Source organism: Palaemon carinicauda, chromosome 12, assembly GCF_036898095.1.
Source record: "Palaemon carinicauda isolate YSFRI2023 chromosome 12, ASM3689809v2, whole genome shotgun sequence".
Classification (NCBI taxonomy): domain Eukaryota; kingdom Metazoa; phylum Arthropoda; class Malacostraca; order Decapoda; family Palaemonidae; genus Palaemon; species Palaemon carinicauda.
In genome coordinates this window covers 37,338,350-37,345,849 of record NC_090736.1, presented here as the reverse complement: position 1 = coordinate 37,345,849, position 7,500 = coordinate 37,338,350, and positions in this window count along the sequence as shown.

The window sequence follows — 7,500 nt, the reverse complement described above, 5'->3', positions numbered from 1 at the left end:
TATATATAAAATTTATATGTATATATATATATATATATATATAAATTTATATATATATATATATATATATAAATTTATATATATATATATATGTATATATATATATATATATATATATATATAATATATATATATATATATATATATATATATATATATATTTATATATATATATATATATATATATATATATATATATATATATATATATTTGTGTGTGTGTGTAGGTGTGTAAAGTGGCGACTACGCCTTGAGGCTGCGGAGCTGCATTCCCCCACAGCCCATTTACAGAAGCTAGCCACTGCTACAGTATGTGTTTAATTCTTTAGAGGCCAAATACATTAATTTGTGTTTAATTCTTTAGAGGCATAACAACATTAAGCTTATTCAAGGGTGCACTATGTCGACAGGCGAGATAAAAAAAAAGGGAAAGTGGATGAATTGTGAAATGCTTAATTTTTTCAGATGATATGTTGCTGATTGGAGATAGTGAGAAAAAACTACAGAAGCTGGAATAAAACCTTACATGTGAGCTATAGTAAGGAAATGTGAATAGCATGAAAACTAGGAAGAGGAAATGATGAGCGTCCATGGGAATAATTTAAAAATGGAATTGATTGATTCATAGAAGTAACTGGAAGTGAACATAATGAATGGTGGTAAGAAAGAAGAACGGAAATGTCACAGGAAGATGAAACCATACATATAACAGGATGTGCGCAATAGATTAGAAAGCGAAATTAATTGTCTGTAGAATCTAAGATTGGAGTGTATGAAGGGTTTCATGATACCAATGTCTTAGGTAAAAGTGAAGTGTCTATTAAATTCGAATGAAAGAGAAAAGGCTTAAATGTTAAGATGATCAGTCTGCCAGATATATGTAAGATTTGATAAGGTGCAAAATATCGAGTTTGTAAAATAAGTAACAAAGCTATTGTGTATGAAGAAATCGATAGAAAAAACTTGGAGAAAGTAAAAAGAATTAAAATTGGTTAGTGAGAATAAAAATTCGAAAAGTTTGGAGGTAAGTGGAGAGGAAGGCCAAGAAAAAACTGGATAGCTACTACTGAAAACATATTAGATTAAAAGGGCCATAATGTGAGCAAGATAGAGGTGAATAGTGCAGTGTATTTTCGGGGTCTTGATGTGCTGCTGATGACCAATCTGTGTAGATTATGAAGCTGCTGGTGCTGTGGAAGTTTTATGACGCAGTGGGTTCATCCATAATTCAAATGATATAAGATGACTGTGACGGCAATTATAGTGTTGGTTTTCTTTGAAATCTTCGGCAAAAGTTAGGCGGTATGATTTAATAACATATAAACACTAGCTAAGTTAGTTACAGCTCAAAGGGTTATGGAAAAATTAATGATGTGATTAACACTAAGAGAGAGAAAAATCGTAACATGGATACGAAGCCAAAATAATGAGGGGGATATGCTAACCGCAGGTAAGAAAAAGCAATGGATACGGGCAGGACATACAATGAGCATGATAGATAATAGACAGACATTCAGGATAGCAGAATGAATCACTAGATATTGCTAAAGTAGGGGAAGGAAAAGATGACGATGGATTGCTGAGCTAAGAAAGTTTGAGACAATAAACAGACGCAATTGGAAGGATTTATATATATATATATATATATATATATATATATATATATATATATATATATATATATATATATATATATATATATATATATATATATATATGTCTGTTATGGTAAATTGATATATCAGGGTTTTTCCATAATTTTCATTTATGTTGTAAAGTTTAAATTGTTTCATTGCGTGGCAATTTTGTTTGAACCTATTTTAACTACCTTTATAAGAATGTCGCAAAAACCTATTATTTCTCGCAAATGGAAAATTACCTCCCGTTCATGGTGACCTTTTTCATTTTCCAACAAAACACAGGATTAAAAAGTACATGTACAATTAATATAACTAATATAAATGATATCAATATATATTCCAATTTACATAGTTTTCCTTTTGAAACAGCCATCCACCTAACAACTGACCCAATTCACGCACACCCACGTACGCTCGCGCACGGGCACGTGCACACACACACACACATATATTATTTATATATATATATATATATATGTATATATATATATATATATGTATATATATATATATATATATATATATATATATATATATATATATATATATATATATATATATATATACCATCATCATCATCAGCTGTTACTGGTCCACTACAGAACAAAGGCCTCTGAAATGTCCTTCCATTTGCGTCTGTTTTCAGTCTTTCTGTGATAGTCCACACTCACAAACTTTCTTAGTTCGTCAATCCATCGTCTTCTCTACCTTTCCCCGCTTCTTTTGTAATCTCTAAGGACCCATTCTGTAATTCTTAATGTCCATCTATTGTCTGTCTTTCTCATTATATGTCCTGTACGTGTCCATGTCTTTTTCTTGCATGTTCGAATATCCTCGACATTAGTTTGCTCTCGTATCCATGTTGTTCTTTTTGGACTATTAGTGTTATTCCCATCATTATTCTTTCCATAACTCTTTGAATTGTAACTAAATTATCTATTATATTCACATGTTATTAAACCCTGCTGCCCAACTTTTGCAGGAGATTCAAAAGAAAACCAACACTATGATTGCTGTCACAGTCATCCTATATCATTTCAATTATGGATGTACCCACTGCGCCCTAAAACTTCCACAGCATCAGCAGCTTAATAATCTACACAGATTGGCCATCGGCAGCACATCAAGACATCCCAAAATACACTGCACAATTCACCGATATAATGCTCGCATTATTTCCCTTCTAGTTTAATATGTTTTCAGTAGTAGCTATCCAATTCTTTCTTATGTTCTATATATGTATCATCAGTATTCATTATTTCAGCCTTTAATCGTCCTTCGTTGAACATAGGCCTTCCCCAGGTCTTTCCACAGATGTCTGTCTCCAGACATATAAGTCTAACATTGCAGATCTTGATCTAAGTCATCTTGTCACCGGGGCTTCTCTCTTCCTCGGTTTCCTGTTGTTGTTGTTGTTGTTGTTGTTGTTGTTGTTGTTGTTGAGGAAGTCTTTCTGTTGTTGGTCATCCTAGCATTGTGTCTAGCCTCTTTCCACTTATGCTTGCTGATGGTTTCAAGGATAATACTTTTGTCTTTTGGCGGAGCCATTGTGCTGTTTTTCTATCACTCCATGTTAGATGTAACATAATTCTCTCCTGTTCTCTCTACATTATTCTTAACTTAAGGGAAAGTGTTTTTGTTAAATTCCCGACTTCTGCTCGGAGGATACACTGGTCGTAAAGTTTCCTCTTCATTACGATCAGGATCTTCCTTTTGATGATAGAATTTGCTCTTTAAAATGCCTGCCAACCCAGGATAATCCTTTCTTATCTCCTTTGCATTGGAGGAGCCTTGGAGGGAGGGACGCAGGCTAAGATAGATGTAGTGTTCCACTTCTTTTATCAGCTGACCTCAATTTTCATGGTCCCATCTGTCTGTTCTGTTTATACATGACCTTTCATTTTTTTTTAAAGTTCACGTGAAGGCTAACTGGGCTTAGTAAGCATTTGCTGAAGCTCTTCTTTGGTCGAAGAACAAATTATATCATCAAAAAATTTGAGGTGATTGGGGTATTCCCCGTCTACTTTTATTCCCCTTTTGGGCCAGTAAAGTTGTTGAAAAGCCTCTGTAGCATTTTCTGACTCCCCTTTTAAAGGTTTAAAGGCCACTCATGAAAGGCAGGGACAAGGGACAGTTACATTAACCTATCGAGCAGGACAGTGTCCTAGAGACTGACCATATACTGTATACTTATGATCATCGACCAAGCCCCTTTCCACCCAAGGTAGGACCAAGGAGGGCCAGGTAATGGCAGCTGATGACTCAACAGATAAACCTCTAGGCTCCCCCAAACAAGACCCCCCCCCCTTAGCTCACAAGAATATTGAGGTTTCAGCGACCAAAGAAACCAACGAGTTTGAGCGGGACTCGGACCCCCCCCCCCCTCCCCCAGTCTGGCGTTCACCAGCCAGGGACGTTATATCATCGGCCACTACAACCTTCTTGAGTTAGAATGATTCTAATTTCTTATGTAAGCAAATAAATGATGTTAAATGGTCACATATATAGCAGAATACATTGATAAAAACTGGGTCAACAGATTCAAATACTTTGGTAAATCTTCAAGTACTACTTTTAATGGGATGTCATACTCATTTGTCTATTCATTGATTTGATTTACTATCAACAGGTGGTCAATTGTGGAGTAGCCTATTCTAAATTCTGCCTTTTCCTTTGACTGCTTCTCATCTCGGTCTCATATGGCACAAGCAATTGTATTCCGACTCCTAATGCACTGGCCCTTAATTGATTATATATTCATCAGTGATTTTTTATATAGGTACTATCGAATCAAGCATTAAAAAATATATAGGGCTTTGAAAGCTACTAGAGGATAGGGCGTGAAATCTCTCTCTCTCTCTCTCTCTCTCTCTCTCTCTCTCTCTCTCTCTCTCTCTCTCTCTCTCTCTACAAAACAGCCATATTTCCCTGAATCTGTATTCTTCGTCAGCCTTTATAAACCAGACTCCAACTAAAACAGAATATCAATTTCGTTTATCGTAGTATCTTTTTTTGCTTCTTTTAAGACATTTGAAAAATTCTTAAAGAATCTTTGCTTTAAATACCACTGTTTCTGGATGCCTGGAAATTCCTAAATCCCCAGACACTGACTTGATAAAACAAATGATCTGAGGTAAACAAAAACTGGTATTTACTGTTGATCATCTGAACGATAAACTTTATTTTTCCCGATGAGTAAACAAATAAAAGATCTCATTTAGTATTTTGAGAATAAAATCTCTTTTAAAAATGTCAACACTAAAAATATTAAAATATTAAAATGTACAAATATTGAACGGATATATTCTCATATACTTCATAATAAGTTTGCTGGATTATTATTTATTATGTTTTGCATAAAAGGTTATACTACTACTACTACCACTACTACTACTACTATTGCTACTACTATGGCTTAAGAGCTTTAGACTTTGCCTCTGAATCAGGCTGTGAGCAAATCATAAATGAAGCTACCCACAGGTCTGGTAATTGCTTGGACCTCGTATACACTGACTCCCCTGGCGTTATAACTAGTAAGGTTGGTTCTCCAGTCGGGACATCTGATCATGCCTTGATTTCATTATTAGTGAAGACTGAGCAGCCTGTCCCTGATATATCATATTCTTGTAAAATTTATATGAAATCCCAAGCAGACTGGAATGGGATTTTACATGATCTTTTGTGCTTGAATTGGTCACAATTATATAATAGTGTAGATCCTGTTGTCCCTTTGAATGAGAATCTAGTCAACATAATTGATAGGCGTATCCCTTCTCGTGTGCTAAGGTACCGAGTGAAGGACAAACCGTGGTTCAATGATGATTGCAGACGTGCTTATTTGGAGAAACAGGAGGCCTATCATCTTTGGAAGGGGAACAGATCAGATTTGACCTGGAACAACTATACTCAGCTTCGAGCTTTTGCTCAGAGAGTTTATGCCTCAACTGAAAAGGAGTACAATTTAACCATAAAAGAAACACTTTCTGGTACAACTCAGGAACATAAATGGTGGTCTACCCTTAAATCTGCACTCTTTGGTGTAGATGCAACAGTTCCTCCTTTACTTAAACCAGATGGCTCAGTCACTCACTGTCCAAAGGAAAAGGCAACCCTTTTGGCTGATGTTTTTGACAGTAAACAGAGTAATGAAAAACTTGAACTTCCTCTTTCCTGTTTTCCTGAGGCTAAACTAACTAGTTTAGCTTTTCGATCTCGTGAGATTAAAGCTCTGTTGATGGACCTTGATGCTTATGGAGGTGTAGACCCAAATGGTATTTTTCCTTTGTTTTTTATAAAGACAGCAGATTTCTTAGCTCCAAAGTTATCTGTTATTTTGCGCAAGTTAGCAAGAAGAGGAGCTTTTAGCACTAGTTGGAGAATTGGTAATGTTACTCCTCTATGTAAATGTGTTTGTGGTAGCTCAAGTCCCACTGATTACCGCCCAATTTCCATAACTCCCATATTATCTAAAGTTTTTGAACGTCTTCTGGCAAAACGTCTTAATAGGTTTGCTGAAGGTAATCATCTACTCCCTAGTTTGCAATTTGGTTTTCGTAAAGGCCTTGGAGCATGTGATGCCCTTCTTACAATCTCCAATGCTGTACAGAAATCCCTTGATTGTGGTCGGGAAGTTCGTATGATTGGCCTTGATTTTAGTGCTGCCTTTGACCGTGTTAATCATGAGGCCCTTGTTTTCAAACTGAAACAGTTGGGAGTGGGTGGGTTGTTTCTTAGCATTATTATTAATTTTTTAAGTAATAGATCTCAAAGAGTTGTTGTTGATGGGCACCATAGTGATTATAGGAACGTGATATCCGGTGTTCCACAGGGTAGTGTTCTTGGCCCATTACTTTTCATACTATATACACATGACATGTGGTTTGGCCTAGAAAACAAACTTGTTGCATATGCTGATGATGCTACTCTCTTTGCATCAATTCCATCCCCTGAATGTAGATCTGGGGTTGGTGAATCCCTTAATAGAGATTTAGCTAGAATTAGTGCATGGTGCAAATTATGGGGTATGAAGTTGAATCCTAACAAAACTCAAAGTATGATTGTAAGTAGATCAAGGACGGTGGCTCCTCAACATCCGGATCTCAGTATTGATAATGTTTCTTTAAATATGTATGACTCTTTCAAAATTTTAGGTGTGATTCTCGACAGTAAATTTACTTTTGAGAAACATATAAGGTCTCTGTCTTCTTCAATTGCACAAAAAATAGGCTTATTGAGAAAGTCTTTCAAGATTTTCGGTGATCAATCTATTCTGAAGAAGTGTTTTAATTCTTTCATTCTACCTTGTTTTGAGTATTGTTCTCCTGTTTGGTCTTCAGCTGCTGATTCTCATCTTAATTTGTTGGACAGAAACTTACGGTCTATTAAATTTCTTATTCCTGATCTAGATATTAATCTCTGGCACCGTCGTTTAATTAGTTCATTATGCATGTTGCATAAGATTTTTCATAACTCTGACCATCCTTTACATTCAGATCTCCCTGGACAATTCTATCCTGTTCGTAATACTAGGCAGGCAGTTAATTCTAATAGCCAGGCCTTCTCCATCACGAGGCTCAATACTACGCAGTACTCCAGAAGTTTTATTCCAGCTGTTACCAAGTTGTGGAATGATCTTCCTAATCGGGTGGTTGAATCAGTAGAACTTCAAAAGTTCAAAGTTGGAGCAAATGCTTTTTTGTTGACCAGGCGGACATGAGTCTTTTTATAGTTTATTTATGACATATTTGTTTTTGATGCTGTTAATAGTTTATATATGACATGTCTGTTTTGACGTTGTTACTGTTTTTAGAATGCTTTATTGTTAATTTGTTCTCTTCATTTATTTATTTCCTTATTTCCT